This window comes from Falco rusticolus, chromosome 3, assembly GCF_015220075.1.
Source record: "Falco rusticolus isolate bFalRus1 chromosome 3, bFalRus1.pri, whole genome shotgun sequence".
Lineage (NCBI taxonomy): Eukaryota > Metazoa > Chordata > Aves > Falconiformes > Falconidae > Falco > Falco rusticolus.
In genome coordinates, this window is record NC_051189.1 from 8,766,182 (window position 1) to 8,789,458 (window position 23,277).

General features: G+C 35.7%; 1 protein-coding gene across 6 annotated transcripts in view; it reads left to right on the forward strand.

The window, feature by feature from the left end:
• Nucleotides 1-23,277, forward strand: part of CDH18 (cadherin 18) — a 378,826-nt gene that overhangs the window by 40,640 nt on the left and 314,909 nt on the right. For all 6 annotated transcript variants that reach the window (XM_037381369.1, XM_037381368.1, XM_037381373.1 and 3 more), the window contains exon 2: nucleotides 3,353-3,437. The gene's annotated coding sequence lies outside the window, so the exon portion shown is untranslated. The remainder of the gene's footprint in view (nucleotides 1-3,352; nucleotides 3,438-23,277) is intronic.

Here is a 23,277-nt window from a genome sequence, read left to right on the forward strand (position 1 = left end):
TTGGATTTTTTTTACTCTTTTCCTGAAACCTGCAAATTATTTCCAAGAATAAAGTCACTACCACAATAACAAGAGTTGAACTCATATGATTACACTTCATAACACAACATTAACAATAACAATATAACAATAATAACAGAACAAACCCAGTTCTGCGTTTCATGAATAAACTGCTTTGTTGTTGGTTTTGGTTGGTGGTTGGGGTTTTTTGTTTGTTTGGTTGGGTTTTTTTTAATTAAAATAATTTTTCTTAATGCAGGTGTTCTGGTTTTGGCTGAGATAGAGTTCATTTTCTTCTTAGTAGCTGGTACAGTGCTGTGGTTTGGATTTAATATGAGAATAATGTTGATAACACACTGATCTTTTTAGTTGTTGCTGAGTAGTGCTTATACTAAGTGAAGGACTTTTCACCTTCTCAGCGCCCCTATCAGTGAAAAGGCTGGAGGGGCATAAGAAGTTGGGAGGTGACACAGCCAGGACAGCTGACCCAAACTGGTCAAAGGGATATTCCATACCATACAATGTCATGCTCAGTATATAAGCTGGGGGGACTTGGCCAAGGGAGTGGATCGCTGCTCAGGGACTGGCTAGGCATCAGTCAGTGGGTGGTGAGCAATTGTATTGTGCATCACTTTTGTATTTTGTTTCTCTTTCTCTGTTTATCTCCCTTTTTATTACAATTATTAGTAGCAGCAGTAGTATTAGTATTATATTTTACTTTATTTCAATTATTAAACTGATCTTATCTCAACCCATGTGTTTTACCTTTTTTTCCGGTTCTCCTCCCCATCCCACCAAGGTTGCGGTGGAAGAGTGAGCAAGCCAATGCGTAGTACGTAGTTGCTGGCTGGCGTTAAACCAGGACAACAGTTTCTTGTGTCAGAAATTTTCCTGAATGAAACTAGGGCTCTAGATGCCACTAAAATTCAAGTTATCTGAATATTAGAGTACAAATTGATGAGTGATTCTTTACAACCTTGCATACAATTGTGTACTACAGGAATAAAATGATGACAAGGCAAACCTAAGACTGTCATTTTGCAAGAGCAAAGCCTTTCTGATAGTAAATATGGACCTTCAAATGTCTTGAGAGACTAAACTAAATCCATGGGTTTGTTTAAATCTGATACCATGAAGAATATATATTTCTTAAAATATTTGACAAATACAGATACATACAGTACTGAAATTGTGGATCTTAAAGCACAGTAGAGAAGAAAACATCAGATTTCAGAGCTGTGAATATATAGATGAATAACAGAGATGCCAACTTAGTAGCAGTTTTTAAAATACCAAAACAAACAGAAACAACAAACACCAAGCAACCAACCAACCAACCAAATTCAGGAGAAAAGAAACAGAAAAGAAAAAATAGCAGACTGAAAGAATCGGGCATTTTCTCAGCTCTCAGCAAACACCATAAAATCAATAAATGTGATTAAATACTCCACCTAATCTAGCAATACAAAGGTGTAAGGATTTGTGTGAAAGATTACAAACAAATGTGCACTCTTGTGCCATGAAACAACACATTTGAAGACTTCTACTTTCTTAAAGTATCTAAATAAGGAAAAGAAAGATGTCAGTATGAAAGAAAGGATATGTTTTGTTGCTACTTTCTACCTAAACATTGATTAAATGATGCAGAATTCAAGCAAGAATTTATTTACTTCTGTCTTTTATCTCATTTTCAGTGTACCATGAAAATGTTACAGCACTCAGATGAAAACAGCTCTCAGATGCAGACATCAGTTCAGCTTGAACCTTCGAAATCTAAAAAATTGTTATCAAAGAGTAATATAAACAAAAATAGGCGATATTCCATTTTATTACCATTTGAAAAAGTAATACAAAACCCCCACGTCAAGGCCACTGTGTCTTACAGATATTTATAAATCAAGATTTGGCTCTAATGGTAGCAGTGATTATTTTAATTTTGTGGTCCTGAAATAGAGTCTCCTAATCTTACATGATAATCTATTTGCTTTCATGTGTTCAAACTCATATGTGTGATTGTTTTGTTTTGTTTTGAGAAATACTGAAGTAGAGGACTTAGAACCAGCTATTTTCAGAAATTAGTTTCTTAAATTCTTTCTGACTTGCTACATTGCTGACTTGTGGGTATGAATGAAGCTCTGATTAATCTTTTTCAGTTGTTTTTAATTTCTGCTTCAGCTTCGTCTGCCCTTTATGACTTTCATTTGAATACTGTCTTCATTATTTTTTTTCCACTTTGTATTAAGGTTTCACACGAAACAATCATCTTCCAGAGTTGGGTTCATATAGTTTTGTTATCCTTGCATAGCCTTCAAGAAAGCTGTTTTCCGTGTTGTTTCCTTTAAAAATAACTTGCTTGTACAGAAACAAAATAATCTGAAGTAAGGAATAACTGACAGGATGATTAAGATAAGAGTATTTTAAAGTGAAGCTGAGAAGTTCAGTACTAATGAAGCTAAAAATGCAAAGGACTACTTGTTTCTACAGATATCTATTATAGTTTTTTAAGCTAGTAATAAAGTAACTTAATAAAAAAAATCTTTGTTGTAATAGTATTGATTTTTTTCTCCCAAGGATCTGATAACCCATGTTTTCTATTTCTAACTAATATATCAATAAATGCTTGTAGCGGAGAAACAATTTCTGAGAAAAGTTATAACAATCTAACAATTATAGTGACTGTAGTAGTTTTTTCTCTTTATAGCATCCACTACTTCACTGCTTATACATTACATTTCTAAAAATGTGTAATGAGTGCTGTGATGCACCCCTGAATTTTACCTGGTTTTACAAATAAAACCAAAACCTTAATTAAAAAAAAAAATAATTATCCTCAGTAAATCAAACCTTACGATGACTTCCAAGAGCGGGAGGTATGGCAATTCAGTAGCTACTCTTGCTACCGATGTGCATTTTAGATAACTTCATAATATTGTTCTTTCTGTAGAATTTAAATGAGTACATTTTTTTAGACTCTTGAAAGTTTGTGGTAAATGATGTTGACACATTTCATTTTAGGAATATGTGAAATCATAGTTACATACACATCTGTTGAAAATCTGCTAGGGATTGCCTGATAGGAACGTTTTTATATAGTGCCCTATTTATGAGCCTCCTTGCTGACTGCATTTTAAGAGAATGCCTCCCTGCACAGATGACATTCAGTTTTCTAATTTGCTTTTAATAAGGCAATCCTTTTCAGAGATTTGTTTGCTTAAGATAATGAGGTAGGATTACAGAGGAATTAACTGCAATGCTATTAAGTTGGCTGTTGTGGTTTGTTGTTTTTTTTTTTTTCCTTGGGTCTAGCCATATGCTTTCAGTTTGAAAGTAAGCTGAGATTTATTTTTCCTAGGCTACACAACAAATTCAAGACCAGAAGACAAAACGGCAGCTAAGGTTTTCTTCTTCGGAAGAATTAAGATACCAGTATCTTTGAGGTATGTTTGTTTTAGAAATGCTGTTAATTATTTATTAATCTTTCTGCTACGTATAAGAGTAGCGGTGAGTGCTTTTGAACATTAGTGACTTTTTCAGATCTTCAGATGTAGCTTGATTTGAAAGGAAACTCCAAAATATACTTTTTTTCTCCCCTTTTAAATAAGCATGGGGAATTAGTTATATATCTGCTTCTTTTTTATCTGGCACTATCTTCTCTTTAATGTGGGACGGTCTTTCTGTCTAGAAAATTAGATAGAACCAGATGAAAATCTAAAAACCTAAAAGATTCTGTCTTATTTGTGACTTCACATTATAGCTTTCTTTATGCACCATAGTTACTGTGAAAAATTTACAAATAAGAATGTTCTGGAAAAAGCTGTAAACACTTTCCATTTTGCATGCAATATAGATTTCTATGTTTTAAATAGGTACAAGAAAGATTTCTTTCATCTAGATGTATAGAAAAGCATGATCTGGAAATAAATTACAAATAACTCAATAGGGGAGACAGTCATCAGTAGGTAGACTGAGGAATGAAGGATACACTAAGAAAATTAATCATTGCCTTTCCACAGGTTTTAAAATAGCCTATTTAACACTGTTTTTCAGTACAAAAATTGTTTGAACTTGGTAAATTGGATTCCACTTCTGTAAATGTACCAGCAAAGCTAGTGGGGTACTAAGAAAATGGAGTTGTTTCTAATTTCACTTTAGATGTAGTTATCACTTAGCATTTTCAGGAGCTTTAACAGAGCAAGTTATCGTCTTCATACAGTCAAAAATGCTGGGCCCCAGAAACTGGCATTTCAATTACACATGGGAAATATTTCTGTTTAATTTAACTTTTCTGCAACTCTATCCAAGCCCTAGTTTTCTCTTTTCTTTGATACGTCAAGTTACAAAGGACAAGGTTTTTTTTCTCTTAGAGGAGGCATTTTTTTCACCAACAGTCATACTCAAATTCAGCTGTCTTTGATTACTTCAGTCCTCACCTGAAGCTCCCTTCTTTTTGCAGAAGGTATATCTCATCAGATAGGCTTTTGTCTTTTCTACATTACCATCAGATCTGTGCAATTTTTTTCATGTTTGACTTGATAGAAAGACCACATTGGAGTTTCGGCTAGTGGCACAGCTATCTCATGGCTTGTTAGTAATGCAAGCCTATGATGTGATACATACATTTTGTCTAAAAGCATTATTTTCTGCTTTAAAAAACCCCAAACCCCTATTGGTTTCATCCTCCCTCTAATCTTCAAAGGCTATATTTATTTCAGCTTTCTTTAAAAAATACCTACCTGCCCAAGAGTGGTGACCTCTAGGATTCTTCCTTTTTCATTTGCTTTAGATGTTTAGTAACAGGATTGCAGACTTCAGGGTTGAGAAGTTGAGTTCTGTAAGCTATCCTTGTATAATATTATTCACAATTAGTACATTCAGAGCACTTTTTTTACCTCCTAGCATTTGCAACCACAAATACCTCTCTTTTAATGTGAGTCTTGTTTCCTTGGAGAAGCAGTATTGGAAGTACTGTAATAAATGACAAGAGAGAAATCAGCAAATATATTTTCATGTTTAACCTATTATTTGCTTATCTGACAGCATACCTACATTTTATATTGGAAAAAAAATAAGACTGTTGTTGAACTTCTGGTGAGACTCTACACATGTGGCAGTGATGTCTAAGAACAATGATTTTTGATAAATGAAAAATCTTTGTTCCCGTTTTGTGACTCCCATTGAGATACTTACATATTCCGCAGGGCACAATTTGTCTCACAGATTGTATTTGATTTGTTGTCTAAGGATAAAAGCTCATAGTATCATTGTTAAAAGCACTGAGCTTTCAGAAGCATGGTAAGGCAGTATTTTTATATTCAGACATTAGAGCAAACATTGACAGGAAAAAGTATCTCATTTTACTCAGCCCGCTGAAGCAAGACAACAAGTGAAATATTTAATAGTAATCAGTATGCTTTAGCTTCATATGTGTTTGTGAAGTTGATATATGTTTGTCTCGCCTGATCCGTCAGTATTTTCATGCAATTTTTGTTATTATATAGTTTCTTAAGCCTTCTTAAAATCTTCATTTTCTCTCAGTTCTGGAGACATAATTGTAAAGCACCAGGCAAAATGTAATCCATTATAAGAAAAAAAAAAAAGAAAAAAAAAAAAAGGCAAAACATGTCTGTCCTTTGTCATTCAATCTGGCACATTATTTAACCTTGTTCAGTTTAGTATTTCTGTCATTCATGGAGTTATGTGAATGCCCGGTTGCCATGTGATGTTAAATGGATTTTGAGTGGATTATTTAATCTACAGTTCAACATTTCTGACACTTCACAGAATAGCGTTACGGTCAGGTTACCCAAGTGACTTCAAATGACTCAGTAATGGTAGTTTCCATGGTAAACATAGTTCTCTGTGGCAGAGAGGACTCTGACTTTCCTATGTGAGAATCTTTATGTTATATAATAATCAGAGTATGGGAGAGAGAATTTTTGTAGCCAAGAATTGTTCTTTGTGTATATATGTATACCTCTTCTTCCTCTGAGTCCTCACACTGGACCTTAAAAAGTGATTTTATGGTTATCTGAAGTTGTACTTTATATAAGTTAATGAAATAAATAAGTGGAAACTTGTAAATGCATTTAAACTATTCTTGTTCCTAATTAACCTGGAGTACATGTTACTGTTGGCTTACAGAGGCTGTGTACCAGATGTTGAGTGAAACTTCTCTATGTACCTTATATATCTATCTTTGTTTACTCCACGCGTAGTACTCCAACTTACATTTGTCTGTTCTGGGCACTCAAAGAACATAAGGTGTTCTCTGAAACTTAGAGCTCAGAGACAGTCTGAACCCGTAGGCTTCTCTGTGTGAAGATTTTTGATGTCCTGACAACTGTTAGAGCAGAACTTGTGGAGAATGGGAAACCATAGCAAACACAGTGATTTAATTTCTGTGACTTAGAACAAAGTTACCTGGTCTTCCCTGTGGTCCTGGGCATACATTGTCTTTATATATGCTTATACACACATAAAGCATGTGTGCAGTTTTACTATAGTACAGAATGCATACTGCATCCTTTTGATGAATCTACCTTTTAAAAATTAATATATGAAAATAGTTTATACATGGAGCACCCTAAATTTTGATAACCTTCTGTATGTCTCTGTGAAAACCTGACTTGATAGGTGCAAATGGAACTTTCAGAGCTACCTTATTGCATATACATATACATGTAAGTGTGCATGTATAATGGGGCTAAAAAAACCCTCATCATTCTTGCAAGGTTGAAATACAGAACTGAGATTCAATATTGCTGGATGCTGGCCTCACTTCTCAAGATATAAACCAAGAAATGAATGGCCTAAAGAAATAAGACTCTTAGTCAACACTGGATTTTAGTCTCCCTTAGTACTGTGAGAATAACTGACATTTTACTTCCCTGAAAATTCAGAAACATTGCAGAATGTTTTGAGTGGTTTGTCAAATTAAGTTGAAAAACATTTTAAAGGAGGAAGTTGGTTGAACTTTACAAATAAAAGCCAACTTAAATTTTGGATATATAAAAATAAATATTCTAAGCTTTTCAAGGTTTTCTACTCTGAAAGTAATTTTTAAAACTGAAACATTGAAAATATTGAAACAATATTTCACAAATTCACATTTCTGGTTTCAGTGTCAGTATAAACAGAACAATGTTTTGCTCAGCTTTCAGAGTATTTGATTACATTTGCGCTAATGATGTAAAAGGGAGAAGCAGTTGATCAGAAATTTTCACCCTGTATTTCTTCAAAAAAGAAAAATAATTGTGGGACCATTTCAGATTATGTTGGTCGTAATTTTTATTTGGATTTTTTTTTGCATAGCAACCACAATACGTAACTGTTCTTGGAAGCCATGAAAACAGTAGATATTCAGCCATCTCATCCAAATATGTTAGAAGGATTTCAAGGTAAATTTCTAAAGCACAACATCAAAACTTAGGAGTAAAAAGTCAGTCATTATTGTGACCAGCATGGACTACAAGCCAGTTTAGTTGAAACCTGTCTGTAGTTTTCTTTTGTGCAACTATTCTTGTTTAGAAGTACAGCACCTAGGTATTCTGTAGTTTTTTTGCTATATCAATCTCAGGTTCAAGCAGCCTGTGTGCTCTGTTTTGGGGTCATAAAGAAAATCATCGGGTACTCATCAGATTGCTTTCTTACACGAATTCAGTGGCACGTACTTCCTATGGAACTACAGGTGGGGGTTGCCTGTGAAGTGTAACAGTGTGAGGAATCACGAAGGCAGCAAAGAATTAATTGCGTTTATCACTTCAGTTTAAGGAAGTGACTTAAGTTTCCTAATCAAAATGTCCAAGCTGCCAACCCCTCTGTGCAGAGGAGGCATATCAGTGTGCTGGGGCAGTGGGGCACCAGGTGACTGAAGGCTGGCAGGGCTCTGCCCTGCCCCTCCTGGCAGGCACAGTCCCACCACACCTGGGCTGAGGCAAGCTGCTGGGGACAGGGAGGTGAGCCAGGGCCCAGGTGCCTGGCAGTGGCGCAGGGCTGCCATGTGGGCTCTGCTGCAGAAGCCACCCTTTGAAGCAGCTTCAGAGTGGAAGGTGGGTTTCTTTCCTGCATTCCACGCATCCAGTAGGTGTGATCTAATCGGCAGGGGGTCAGTTATTTTGTATACAGCAGCTGGGTTACAATTAGCTAGTTCTGGCGTCCGCTAACCTGCTATTTGTAGTTGCACAGTGCTTGGTTTTGTTTATAAGATGTATTTAAAATCTAAAAGATCCAAAAAGACACTGACATTGAGACTTCTATTTCCAGTTTTCCCTGGAACTATACAATTCAAAATGTTACGGTTTTTACCTTCCCCAGTGAAATTCCAGGAAGTGAGCAGAAATACATAGACCTATTTTTTTCTTTCAGAACACATGGGAGCACAGCTTAAGACATGTCACTAACAGCACTCGAGAACTAGGATTTACAAATGCACGTTAGTTTTTATCCAAAATTTTATTATTTCTGTGGTCTGTTAGGTTTTTCTAGCAGTATGAATTACTTTTCCCAACAAATATTGATTATCCCTGTGAATTTTGCTTCCTGCTTCTTTCAGGTGTCTTTCTTTTACACAGGATCTTTATTATAACAGCAAAATAGTGCAGTATAACTCTTTAAAAATATGCATTAAAAAAGGACATCTCTTCAGCAGGAAAGAGTAATTGATATTTCTGTTTCTTACAGTGAAATGAGTTTAGTTTTAAAAGACAGTCAAGTTATAACAAAATAGTGCTTATATTAACCTGCAAGGTTGCTGAACAGGAATATGCACTAGCTTTATTTCTTCTAAATATTATAAAATTATAGTGTCCAGTTCTGGCTCAGACTCTGTGGAATTTTTCTGCTTATTTTTGATTGATCGGTTTTTATATGCTGAAGCTGATCAGTCCCCTCTTAAGATAACGTTCCAGCCATCTATAGATAGCACACAATTAACTGGAGGGGAAAAGGGGAAAACTGGAAAACCAGGAAGGAATACACAGAGCATCTCTCTTCTGTATTCTGTGTCAGTTTTAATGGGTCTGTAATTAGGTCACAGGACTGATTGATATCAGCACTTAGCTTCCTGGGTGACATCACCCTCTCCTTCATTCCCTAATAGGGATTAAGATGTCGACGCATAGAAAATTCTACTTCCTGGACAGAGAATAGTAACTACACCAGTTGCAGACTTGACACTGGCTGAATTATTTACCAACATAGCAATGAAATGGAGACTAACAGAAGAAAGAGCACAGGGAGCATGTGAAAAGAGAACAGTTAGCTTGCAGCCCGTGCGTGTGAACAAGTTTGGTTTAGGGAAACAATGACAGAACTAGGCTGAGACAGGAACAATTGTGAGTAAAATGATGGTGTATTTTGAATGCTTAAGCAGAAAATGTGAGGCAAAAAAAAGCTTTGAGATGAAGTAAGAAGACAACTATTAGAATGCATGGCCAAATGTAAATGAATCTTGGCATGAGAGGACATCAGTGAGTGCCCAAAGAGTGTGCTATTCAAAGACAGTTTATTGAATGGAAAGAAAAAAATGAGAAGGGTGCCTTATACATATTTCTGTATATAGAAAACTCATAAATGCAGCAAAGGACACAGCTTAGAATGTTGCTTCTTAATTTAAAAACAGCTGCCATGTTTCAGATTGAACATACAAAGTTGTTTCTGTGTAAAACCACAATCCAGTAGTAACCTTTAACTCATCTTTATAAAATGTTTTACAATTTAGTTGCTGTATGGTGCAGTTGAAAGAACTTGATGCCACCATTAAGGACTTTTAATTTTGTTCTCAGGCAGCCTATCTCTTTTTTTCAGACTTTTACTTTTTGGGGATACTATTTGCCCAACACTGATTTTAATTTATAAGATGGAATACTTAAAAAGACAACTTCTGAGATTTTAGGATTTTTGTTGTTAAAAGAATGAAAAACTGAGGAAGTGTATTTTTCTGATCTTGCATGTTAAGACATAACTTGTGCTTGAGAGAGACTGCTGGCTGTGGTATAAGATGAACTTTACTTAAGACCAAACTATGAGGAACCACGTCAGACATGGCTATAAGAACTTACACCTGATTGTAGGAGTAGGCTGGAGCAGCACAATAAATGCCTGGCTATGGGAACAGAAAATTTGTCAAGTTTTGTGGTGAATGATTATGGTGCAGGAGTTGAGTCTCAGAGATTTCTATTAGAATTGTGAGTTGGAACTTAGTTCATGTGTGCTACATGTAAAAGGTTTGCTATCATTTTGATGTTCTGTGCAAACAATCCTCATACATACATCTGCAGTAAGTAAGTTGACTTGCATATATGTTTTCAAATAAATTAGGAAAGATGGTGGATATAATATTTGTATGTTATTTAATACAGGCTTTCATCATGTATCTATTTGCCACTTGTAATTTCTGAGCTTCAATGAAATGCACTGACATTTTGCTTTAACAGCTGTGTTAGTTTTCAAGTTACTTCTGTTGAGAGTTCTTAGTTCAAGTTTGTTGTAGGAAATAGTAAGGAAGTCCTATGAAATCCTGCTGCAGTACTGCTCTTGACAAAATGAAACTCAAATACACAGGTTTGATTTAGAAGCGCTAAGAATAGGCTTAATCCAAGTCTGCAAGCTCTAATTCAAAGTGATACAGAAGCTGTAATGAACAAAATGAATGGCTTAGTGGCACCTGGTCTGACAGCAGAAGCAGCAGAAATTAGAAATAAAGTGTTTCTCAGAGATTTAAAACAGCTGGGTGCATCCATTTTATTGTTACGGCTGGAGTCATCGGCATATTTTTCCCCAAGTCTCTCCTTCTATGCTCACTTTTAAAATAATGCTGCATTCTGTTAGCCAGTGGCTTAATAACTGATCTAAAGGCATCAAAACTTGTTATAGTTTTCCTGAAGTAGAGGGAGAGAAAGCAGAAGTAAATTTAAGTAAAACACCATGCTTCACAAAATAGTCTTCTCTAAAACTACCTGTGTTTCTGAGCAGTGTTTATCTAGTAATCATCAATATTATTGGAGGGGAAGGGGAGGGGACAGTGGGGAAGCAGTGGATACTAACAACCCTTGACAAATCATCTTAATCATCATTACCCAAAGGTTCTATCTCATTTACTTCCAGAGTTCAAATTCTAAGTAGAACTTGAGTCGTGAGTGAGAAGACAGCTGCTGCCCAGAATTTCCAGCCATAAAGTAGTTTGAATGGATAAGGCAGAGATAAGCTTCAAACGTCATACAGTCTAATGAGATTAATATAAATATTTGGACTTTTCTATTTTACACTGTGAGGAGTTCGACTAATATGTCATCTTCACAGGAAGAGTTAGATAGGTGTCATCGTTAGTTTAATTCCTGTGGCTTTCAGGAGTAGACAGGATCACGTTACAAAAAACCCAAAACAAACAAAAAAAAAACCCAAGAAAAAACCCTGATGTTTTTCTAAAACGTTTAAAACTTGTGGATGGGCAGATGTCACACTCCTTTCTCACCTTCCTTCACTCTTGAAGCACACATGTGGGCTGATGGAGAAATCATTGATGTTTGACAACCTGCAGCAAGTATCTGCTGGTCTGCTCAGGCAAGGTTGCACTCTTCTCAAATGTTTTGATTCAGGAGACCTTGTGCTGACATTTCAGAAATAAATGAGACAGTCTGTTACTTTCAGGTTCGCTGTGGACTCATGCAGGTGTTTCTTTGACTGTACGTGCTTGTCACTTTTTTAACCACCTTTTATATCAGTTGTTTCCAACCTTTTCTAAAGGGATATTCACTACCCCCTTCCTGAACTTCATCAGCCCCTCTTCCTTGCCCCTCTGTGCGGACTCTTTTCTGATAGCTCACCCTCACTTGCTTCTACTGACATTTATCATGTCCTTGTTGCTGGCTTTGGCTAATGCCAGTGCAGCCCTCCAAAGTGCAAGTCCCAGCACACAGTTGTAGCTCCTTTAGCAGCACTTAGCTTTTCTAGACTCACCTTGACTGGCAGCACACTTTGCAATGCGTGGGGATCTTTCTTCATATTGATTTTTCATTTTTTTCATGTAAGGGTAGACTATGAACTAATCATATGATCCCACAAGCTGTGCTTCCATTAAGGTCCTGTACTACCTATATCTTAATTCATCTCTCCTCATTGCAAAGAGTAAGTTGAATAAAGTGCATGCCAGAATACTAACTTAATATTTTAATACCTTTTTTTAATTGAATGAAACTAGTGATCTATTAATGAACAGTTTGTTTTACATTTTTCATACATAGGTGCAGTAAGGAGCTTCTTATTTTCATTCAAGACAGACTTTTTCAGAGTATATAAAGAATTGCAGTTCTCCTTGGTTTAGTTCCTCAAATTCCTCAGGGAGTCTGAATGGGGAGACTCTGTGTTCAGCCCTGCAATATGTTCTGTGGCACCACTGAAATAGTTCTGGGTATTTGGAAGATAGAAGTCAGTGACCCAACTGCATAAATTCTTGCCCCTCTTCTTAATCCCACTGAATTAAACTGAACTTTGTTTTTCAAGAGCAGCAAGTGGATACACAAAAGTAATTGTTTTCCAAAGAAGGCTCAGACATATCCAAATTTGGAAAAAAAAAAAAAAATGCATTATGCCTAAAGGGTTTAATATTCTGTTCTGCCATTGATAGACATGTGTAATCCCTATTAAAATGATTTATGCTAAACGTTGGCAGCTGATTTGATTCTGTAGTCTTCATCTGAATTGCTAAATTTCACAATAAATAATTATTCTTGGGATCTTTCCTGATGTGATGCAAAATTGTTTTTAGTGGATGTTTAAAGTAAATTAAAAAAATGGAATTAATATACCCTACCAATGGGTGAAACGCGTTTTTTAAACTTGTCCAAGGTGATTTACACATCATCTTAAAATTGTGACTCTGGGGGGAAAGGTTGAGTGACCATATTTTTGGGAGACTAATTATTCTTAATTTTCAAAAGTAATAAAGGACTGGAATTATAAAGCAAAAACCGTGGATGATAATAACACATTACTAAAGGCTTTAAGAACAGACATACAGGATTTAATTGAGAAACAGAAGGTCAGTGGTGCAGATGAGGCTAGAACGTAAACATCCCCAAGTGAGCACCCACGCAAGGCTTTATGTACATATAATTTTGCTGTAGAAACATACCTACACTGCTTCTGTAGCCAAGCTAGCTTATGTTTTCAAAAGCAATTGACAGCTGATAATTGACAGCTGACTGAACATTGCAGCTGAAGCATTTGAAGGAAATAAATAAAGAAATAATCAATTAATATGAGAAATCCTAGATAATGTATTTATTACTGTTTCCAAGTAACATACAAATAACATTTTTAAAGTGCATGTATATTATAGGTAAATTTCTTACCAGCAAGTGATGGTTGAGAAAGGGGAGTCATTTACATCCACATTTCTTTTTGTTGCGGTGTTTGTTTGTTTGTTGTTTGTTTTTTGGGTGGTGGTGGTGTTTGGTTTTTTTCTAAATTTGAGAAGTTTGCACCTTATTGATATTCCAGGCGCAACACAAAGTCCTTTATAGTACCCACTTTCCTGACCCTGCAAACTGCAAAACAATATTTGGTTTAGAAGGCAACAGAGCTGGAAGGAAACATGTTATTTATTATATGTTTGTTTATATTAAATTAGTTGTTTATGGAATGTTAGGTATATAGATAACCTTTAATTTAGAAAAACAACAGGTTTATTGTACTGAAACTTTTTTGTTAGTATTTGTGTATTTCAAGAAGTTTTTCCTTATAAGGTCATTGATTTTGGAATTGGACAGTAGCTATGATGTTCCATTCAAATAGATATGGCTTCTTCTTTGTGTAACATGACAGGAGTGTCTGTTTTCATCTTATTTTTTTTTTTAAAGACAGGAACATCTATATATTGCAATGGGAAGGTGATACAGAATTAAATAATTAACTTACAGAGCATTAAATAAGTCAAATTAATTGAAGACCCTGCATTCAGTAGCACTGCTTCATTCTATCTCATCTGAGGTACTTTGGATTGCTAAAATTCTGGTGTTTTGCTGTATTTACTGCAAAGGAAAGAAAAATGGAAAATACACATACTAAGGAAAACCTCTGCAAGTTGAATACGCTTAGTGTAGTAACTTAAGAATTCTGTATTACTCTGTTATTGAAGAGCTTTCGGATTAACACGTAATGCCAGGCTTTCATTTTCATGGCATCTTTTGGAGCAAGGTAATATTATCTTTCAACAAGGTCTTCCTCAGGCAATCTGAAAATTCTATGACATGATACTTCTAAACTGCTTGAATATTTTTCATTTTAATAGGTCACATGGTCAATGATCTACCTCTTGGAGAAGAACAAGTAATAATTTGGTCACAGTTGCATAGTCTTCCAAATCCTAACAGAGTTTCATTGTGTTTCTTCTTGATGAAGTGACTTCAGCAAATTTGGAGGAAGAAGGCTGAAGCTTTAAACCTTATTATTCATCTTTGACATCTATGGTTTTAAACCAGTGTTAAGGTTAAATGGGAGTTCATTTACACACTATTTCATTTAGTAAGTGCTCTCATAATTAAATATAGATCCATGTAATTTAGTGGTAGAAAGAGAAATCCATTAAGATTCCTGATTAGGAAAAAGTGTTAACAGAACTGCAAATATTATAGAAATTTAGCTCCTGTTAAAGTAAATTAAGCACAAACCAATTCGTGTAGCATGAAAGAGATTGCTTGAACTGTAACTGACAAGAAATTTAAAAATTCCTTTTCATCATCTGTGTACACTGAAAGCAAAAGTAAATATAGATTTATGAAATCACTATAGTTGACAAAATTCATACAGATTTCATGCCTTTTGTAATGCATTTTGTTAGGCATAAGGGTTAATATTCTTGCAAATACTGATGAAACTGTCACAGATTTTAGGTTATTTCAGATATTATTTTTAAAACTAAAATTCCTAAAGTGAACTGAATTAAAAGATGTTTGCTTAGTACCTCTGGAAAAACAGGTAACCTTTGATAGTTACTAGTGCCTAAATTAGTATTTTATCTAAACTATCACTTTCAGGAAGTTATAAAAAGCAAAGGGCTGGTAAGCTTTACCTTTGACTTCAGTGGAGCTAAAAGTTCACCATCAATTTTAGCAATATTTAGAAAGTATAATGATCTGATAATAAGGAAACACAGAGGCTCATTTTACTATCGTGAAGTTATAAATGCTCATATTTGGTTTTGGTTTGGTTCTGTAACTTTAAACATACACTTGGATGCAGCTGCATTAGAGCAACATGCTTTTCACCTAACCCTTGAAAATATCTTACCATTCCCATGGCTTTTCTGTCATGATGATATTAAAATGTATTTTGGCAAAGAGTTAATTCCTAAAAGTATTTGATGCTTCTTCCCCCAGTAAGGTGAAAAAATGTTGAAAATCTGTAACAGCAGTCGCAGCTTGGACTATGTTCAATGATGTCAGTCTAAATTTAGGACACTTTTTTATGCTGTCCTTACATTTCAATTACACTAACCCTTCAGTTATCCATTGTCCTTGGTCATTTTTACATTGGTTCAGATTATAAGTTTTTCTTTAACACGAAATTGTTGTTAAGTGTATGTGATACTAATAGGCGTAGACTTAATGTTCTACTAAATTGTCTCAGATGACTTGTTCTGCAATGCTGTGCCTGTGCCCATATGCCTATGCACAGGTGCTTTTTGCTCTTTCGATGCAAAGACAAAATGATGCAGATTTGGGGGAGGGATGAGTGGCAGGGTGTGAGGGCAGTGGAAGTTTGACTTTGTAGACCTCTGGCAGGGTGTGAGGGCAGTGGAAGTTTGACTTTGTAGACCTCTGGAGGTCCCTTCCAGTCTAAATGGTTCTGTGATTGTGTGGAGGATGACCTCTTCCCAGTAGCACTCTCTTAGGGTGTGCATGGTCTCAATCACATGATGTTAGAGCATCTGACCAGCAGTGGAGCATTCCCTCCTCCCTCTGCTGTGGTCTGGGCTGTCCAGCTCTGAATATAATGGCACTGAAAAAAACTTGATTAACTTTCTGTCCACCAGTCCATCACTACTGTCTCCAAGATACTTTTTGTTACAACAGCCTTCCATTTCTCATTAAGAAAAGCCCACCACCACCAACACCCCCGCCCCCCCCCTAAAAAAAGCAAGCAAGCAAACAAACAAACAAACAAAACCACCAAGAAAAACCAGCTGAGTTCAAATTTCATTTCTATACTTGATTATTTTTTTAAAAAAAAAAACTGCCAGATAATGGAAAATTTTACAAATCAAGGAAAGGAGATTTTCCTCCCCCACATTCCAAACTTCTCTGTGCTTTTTGGACTGTAAGGCACCTTCCGGTTTAGATATGTAAATCTCATTAGCATGCTCTTTATACTCTTTTTCAGATCACTAATGAGGAATTTAATTAAAACATGACCTAGCACTCATCCCAGCAGCATTCACCAGACACCTCCTTTTGACATGATACAGTGCTGTTTTTCACTGATCCATGTTTTAAATACTAGCCAGTTTTCAAAGCAGTGATGAGCAGAGGTGGAACGCCACTTTACTAGGGACAAGTTACTGAATCCTAAAAAAAATGAAACATAAAAAGGTCTTCACTGAAACAAAATGAGCAGAATTCTACTCTGCCTCTCTCTGTGCAACAGCCTTGTTAATAAGCTACCAAACCCTGCTACCTCATAACTCAGGTTCAAAACAATGACATTCTATTTTTGGTATTAAGGAGATAGGAAAGATTAAAGGCAAATATTAACTGACAGGCTCTTGTCGTATTTTTCTAAGAATTATGTCATCAAGCCCTAAATTTACAGCTCTTCACTCTAAAGAATATTACATGGTAGCAGAGCTGGGGACATTTGTATTGAAGAAGAGATAAAACATTGCTTCACTGGTTTGGCCAGCTCCTTTAGTAATGCAGTTAAGCTGGCTACTCTTCACATGCTGCTTCAGGACTTCTCACTATGCAAGGAATTCCCTTCCTATATATTTTTTCACATCTGCTAGTGCCCAGATCTCATTACTAGTCACAATAAAACATAAAGAGGATAAGGAGGAGAGAAAGTGTAGTAGAAACTCTAGAGCAGGGTCAACTAGGGCAAGCTGCCCAGGGCTGCGTCTACTCAGGTTTTGAATATCTCCAAGGATGCCGGTATTTCCACAGCCTATAACAGTGTTCGTTCACCCCTACAGTGAAACAAAGAGTCTGTGTGTGACCCGGTGCCTGTTGGAGCAGCAGTTCTAGGACACATTGACAGCTCAAATGGGCATAATGCCTGTGTATTGGAAATTTAATTGAACCTGAAGTACTGGTATGATAGATTTAATGAAGTATTCAGAAACATAGTGCATAACATTGATCACAGTTTGCTTATACTCTTAATTACCAAATCTAACCATACATAATGAAGCATGAGGTATTTTTTCCCACTGCTGTACATCAGAACATGTCTTATAAGTTTAGGTTTTAATCTTCTGCAGAAACCATGTTGATCATGTGTGGTGGATTTCGTATTCTGCAACATGCTGGTAAACCTAGAGAATTTTAAAATTGGCTTTAGTGAGTCTAATTATGGGTGGACCTGTTGTAGCATATCTCACTAGAGCTGTACCTACCACCTGTTTTCAGTATCAGCAGTCCATTGTTTTAATCAGGAATGATATGAATAAGGGTGAATTTAGGCAGTTATACTTGAATAATAGATTCGTAATGTGCAGTCCTTTGGACTACTGGAAAGATAAGGTTGGCATTAACTATTGAGGCACACTGCAGAAATAGCAGATACAAAGCTGACTATCAAGACATCCCCAAAACAAGGGCTGCTATAGAATGCTTAAGGGGAATAGTGGAAGCCCCTCTATTTGGGAAGCAGAAAAAAGTAGACAGACAATCTGTTTTATGGTATTTTTGAAGCTCTTCAAGTGTATTTCCAGAACTTGAATTTAATGGTATATTAGAAGCCTGCTTTATTAACTTTATTCTCTAAAATACATGAAAAAAGTTCCATGCAAAGATGATAAAGTGGCAGAAATATCTATTTAGAAGTAAGATGTCTTTAGAATATTTACAAGAATATGAATGATAACATCTGATGAATGTCATTTAAGACATGCACTTGAACGTCAGTTAGAGCACTAGCTTGCTCTCCTTTAATGAATGAAATTGTATAGGAGAAGATTAATTGAAATGCATCAGTATGAAGAACGTCTAGCTCTGTACATCTCTTACCCCATTTCAGTTTCCTTCACCTATTCTTTCCAGCTGCAGTCTGTATTTCGGAGATGCTAGTCTCTTTCATTCTAATACAAAAGCTGAGTCACTCGCCCCCTGCCCCAACATCTCGCTTGAGGTTTCAAGATTCATCTTTTTGTCTTTCTGTTAAATAAAACTTATGTAGAAGATAGTCTTTTGGCATCATTCTTGAGGAAATGTGCTGTGATTCGTGATGAGGCTAGAATAAAATCTGGATTCTCCACTTCTGGAAAAGCAAATTTCCTGAGATTATAGAAGTTAGACCAGCCTCATAGCTGCAGAAGATAGTCAGTCTTTGAGTCGAAGATAATTAATTCCTCCTCAAAAAATCTTCTAGGGTGTATCAATATTATTTTATAATTAATCTGAGGTTAAGGCCTATGTTTGAAAAATAATGATCACAGTTTGAAATACCAGAGAGATTTTTCCTTTGTACTAAGCACCCCAAAAGGTATGTACTTTGAGAGTGATTGTCAAAGTCAATTTTAAAAACTAGACTATCTTCCTCAGATTAGGCAATAAGTGTAGAAATTCTTTGGGTTTAGTTCAAGTGTATTTATTTTAGACAATAAAAGATAGTGTTAACAAGTGTATTTAGAAATTTTGTGTTTCTTGCTTCTTCATCCTGTGTCTAAAATAAGTAGGTCGTTATTGTCATTATAATGTCTAAACAGTAGTCTCCTTAGAAAAGACAAAACTAGCATAATATATTCTTCAGTGACATAACCCAGAAGCCTGGTTTAAGGCACAAGATTTTTATTTCAAGTCAACAGCAGTACTGGTCTGAGGCTTACTGTGTTTATGTTTTCAATATCTTCTGCCAAAAATGTTTGAAATACATAATTACCTATAGTTTTATTTCATGGTTTCCAGATGCTTTTCAAATAATCAGCATATTTGTTCTAATCGTATGTGTATTTGTTCTAAGAACTAATTTGATCTTAAGTATTTCACTTAGTGTGTAATACTGTGCCGTATTTGCATCACATGATATGTAGTGAATGATAGATGAGGAGATTGGAAAGACTGGCTTAGTTATGTTTATCGTCTGCAGTTTATGAGCTTTATTGCTTCTCATGAAAATCTCCTTAAAATGCGAGTTCAAACATGCTGTAACACTGGGTAATAACAGTGTTAGCAAAAACACTGATAAAAAGAGAAAATTAGGTTCATGTACAGATTCTTCATTATTTTGAAAGATATCTATGTGGAAAGGTAGCTAATAAAAATAAGAAGTCTGCCGTTTGTCATAAAGTCAGTGTTGTGCTCTTCACCAACGTGTAGTGGACTAATTGAAGCGAGCTGAGCAGGTCAAGTCACGTTCCGTCTCAAGCAAGGCGCTGCAACTGCTACCAGTCTTTTCCCCCTCACACTCTGATAGTCACAGTAACTGATAACTCTTGAAGTAGGTCTTCCCAGTAGTCATTTGTGATATTCACTGGGCTTTCACACATCTCATTGGTAAGTAATACAGTGAAGACATAGCTTATTATATATTTTGGTTTTGATAAAAAAGATTGTACTGGGGTTAGGACAGCAACTTGATCATTTTTCCTGCAGCAAAATACTACATGAAAGAACAGTAAATTTGAGTGCTGAACTTTGATTCAAACTAGGCTGTATCGGTTGCCAGTAGGTTTCTTGGTTTTGTTTTGTGGGGTTTTTTTGTATTTTAAGTAGCTTTACAGGTGAAGTGTTACTGTCTGTGCAACTTCTCCCATCTCAGACACAGTTTCTGTTCTACTGATGTTACAGCAATGCATATTGGGAACCATTGCTGAGGACAGAACTATCTGATTTGAAAAGCATTCCATTCTGGATGAGGTACATTTAAAGGAGTTATGTGCTGATTTTATGTAACATCTAAGATAGTGGCACCTTTTAAGGATAGGTTGTGAAATGGGGCCAACTGATACGAACTGGAGTGGCGGAATCATTAGTGAGTCAATGGTATTAGTTCATATATGGATTTCATGCCAGATTTTCTTTCTTGGTGCTTTATTATCTGTAAGGGGGAAAAAAGTAAATATTGAAGAAACATGTATGAGAAGCTAGACATCATTCCTACAGTAATTTTAGGAGACCTCCAATGGATTTTGTATCTGACAAAATGTTGTAGCAATCAGTCAGCAAATTCCTTAGGCATGTGCATTATTTATTGAAAGTACGTGAGTGGTCCTCTTTATTTTGTATCTTTACATTTCACAGGTTTCAGAATAATTTTAGGACTTGGTTTACAAACAATTTTAGTAAATAATATAAATAGTAATGTTATTAGTAAATAATTAAGCAAATCTAAAAGGTCAAACGGAATCTTATTAATCAGTAACCTTAGGATATGGCCCTCTTGCTGTTGCCAGGTGATGTTACAGGCAATATTTTTCTTCTCCACGTCTAGTGGGTTTCGGTGTTACTACACCTTTTAATCTGAAATGTGTGGCTTATTGACAGCCTGCACTGAAATTTGTTTTCCAATATCTGCAGTACTATATTGTTAACCAAGATCTTTTAATCTGCTTTTAGCCACAGCATGCATTCCATTACATGGAAAAAAATTTACCATTCCTCCTACCAATCTCTTGTGCAAAGCCCTCTTTTTAAAAATTTGTTTTTACTGGAGATTAGACCTAGAAAATGTGTGAAAGGGTAACTGTCTGTCTTAGCAATAGGCACAATGGATGTGTGTATGTAGTAAATTAGTTAGAGGTAAAGAACTTCTCTTGATCATTCAGATATTTAAATTGTATTGAAAAATCATTCTACCAATCCTTTGCCAGTCAAATTAACACAAAGGACGTATTCTGCTAGCTGATATAACCTCATTTACTTCTCTACTATCAGATTTTTTCTGCTTCTTTGAACTTTTCATATAAGATATATGAGACCACACAAAGAGCTACAGTAGCTAAGATATAGAGGTGTCAGATGGCACACTGTTAAATAGGTGCCACTTGGCATGCCTTACTTTGGTATCATAGAGCCATGGAATCGTCTCGGTTGGAAAAGATCTTTTAAGATCGTTGAGTCCAACCGCTAACCTAGCCTTGCCAAGTCCACCACTACACCATGTCCCTATGTACCATATCTAAACATCTTCCAAATACCTCTAGGGATGGCGACCCAACCATTTCCCTGAACAGCCTGTTCCAGTGCCTGACAACCGTTTTGGTGAAGAATTGTTCTTGTCATCCAATGTAAACCTCCCCTGGCGCGAGTTGAGGCCATTTCCTGTTGTCCTATCGCTTGTCACTTGGGAGACTGACACCCACCTTGCTGCAAGTTATTTCCAAGTAGCCTAAATTTTCAGGGTAGATGTTGTTCGTCATGTTTGAAAGATGTAAAGCAAAATAAAGACATAATCAGCAATGTTTTGAGAATTATTTTTAAACCAAACTTTAACATCCTAGAGAAAACTTTTTTTGCAAATATTAGACTGATATGTGAATGATTTACTTAGGAATTCCTAATAAATGGTCCTTGGTAACCTAAATATATAAAATATTACAGCAAAATTTATGCTGTCAGAAAGCTTTACTATATGATAGACAAACAAAAAAGAAAATTATAAAATTATAAAGATACAAACAGTTCTTGAGCTTCCTGGCAGGCCTTGTACATCCCTTTTAGTATTTTGACTTATTTCAAGAGGATGGCTGACACTGTTTCAGAAAATATATATGTAATAATTTACATAACAAATATCCCAGATACAGGACCACTTGGCTGAATATGAGCTGTGCAAATATGTAGTTGTCATGGTTTGAGGTCCTAGTTGCATGTGCATGCTTCTTTGAGCTTAAACTATTGTCTTCTGCCTATTGTGATGAGGTCTTATTTTGCAGCTGATACAGAAAACATTGCATGTTATAATCATAATGTGGGCCTCTCACTTTTTGTGTTAGCTTGACTAAAATCTGAATACAATCGCTACATGTTATTTTCTTTCTAATGTATGCCTGATGTTTGACAAGTTAGTCATCACATGTAATCACACAATTGAATTACGCGTATTTCTGTGAATTCCGAACAGTAGCATGCAAACTAAGCAAGCATATTGTAATGATGCTTGTAAAATGTAGTTTAATATTGAACTTATTTACATAAGCAGAGCATTTGATAATAGTAGGAGACTAAAAAAGAATTAGAATTTTTCTATTTTTTTTTAAAGAAACTTGAGAAGATTAGCGTGGTGTGGACTGTACTACCTGCAGTACAGCTAGAACAATCTGCATTGTTCACCTACTTCGCTTTTAGTCCTTAATGATTTATTTTTGTATCTTAACAATTACATGACGTCTATGATGTTGGAATGTGATTTAAAAATAAAATCAAAATTCTTTAGGTGTGCTTCTGGTTTCTTTTAATGGGTAAGTCCTTTAGTGACCACTTTTTGATTTGGTCTAATGATGTATGAAACAACTTCTTAAAACTTGTTCTTTCTTTTTAAAGTATAAACCTTGTGTGGACTTGTTTGCCTTTTCATGGTGATTGTAGTTCATTTTTACTGTCAAAATTCTATATGATTACTGCAACAGTCATACACACAACAGACTAATTAACTAGATTTCACAGATATGAGCTGGAGAAAGGAAACCTATTAAGCCCTTTCTCTGTCTGCAAAACAGAGGCACAGGTAGGACAGGACTGTGGTGAATACCAGACAAGTTGTTCAAACCATTTTGGACACTGAAATCAGTAGCTTCATGCCCAACTGAATGATCTCTTCTTGAAAACAGTGTGTCCAAGTTGTAACATTTTTGTATTGTGACTTAATATGTATACATGTTGTAAATATTCACAGAAGACAGATGTATGTGTGTGTGTGTATACACATATGCAGAAATAAATAGTGGGTATGTCAAACATAGCCATAAAAAATTAGCAGAATAGAACCAAGTTCAGGTCTCTTAAATCTTTGCCGAGAGACACTTGGTTTCATTCTCCCCAAGTCCATTATCTCTTCCATACAAAGCAATTTTATTTGCCTAGAGCAAGTACCCTCCCCCCATTAAGTGCAACTACTATTAATTTC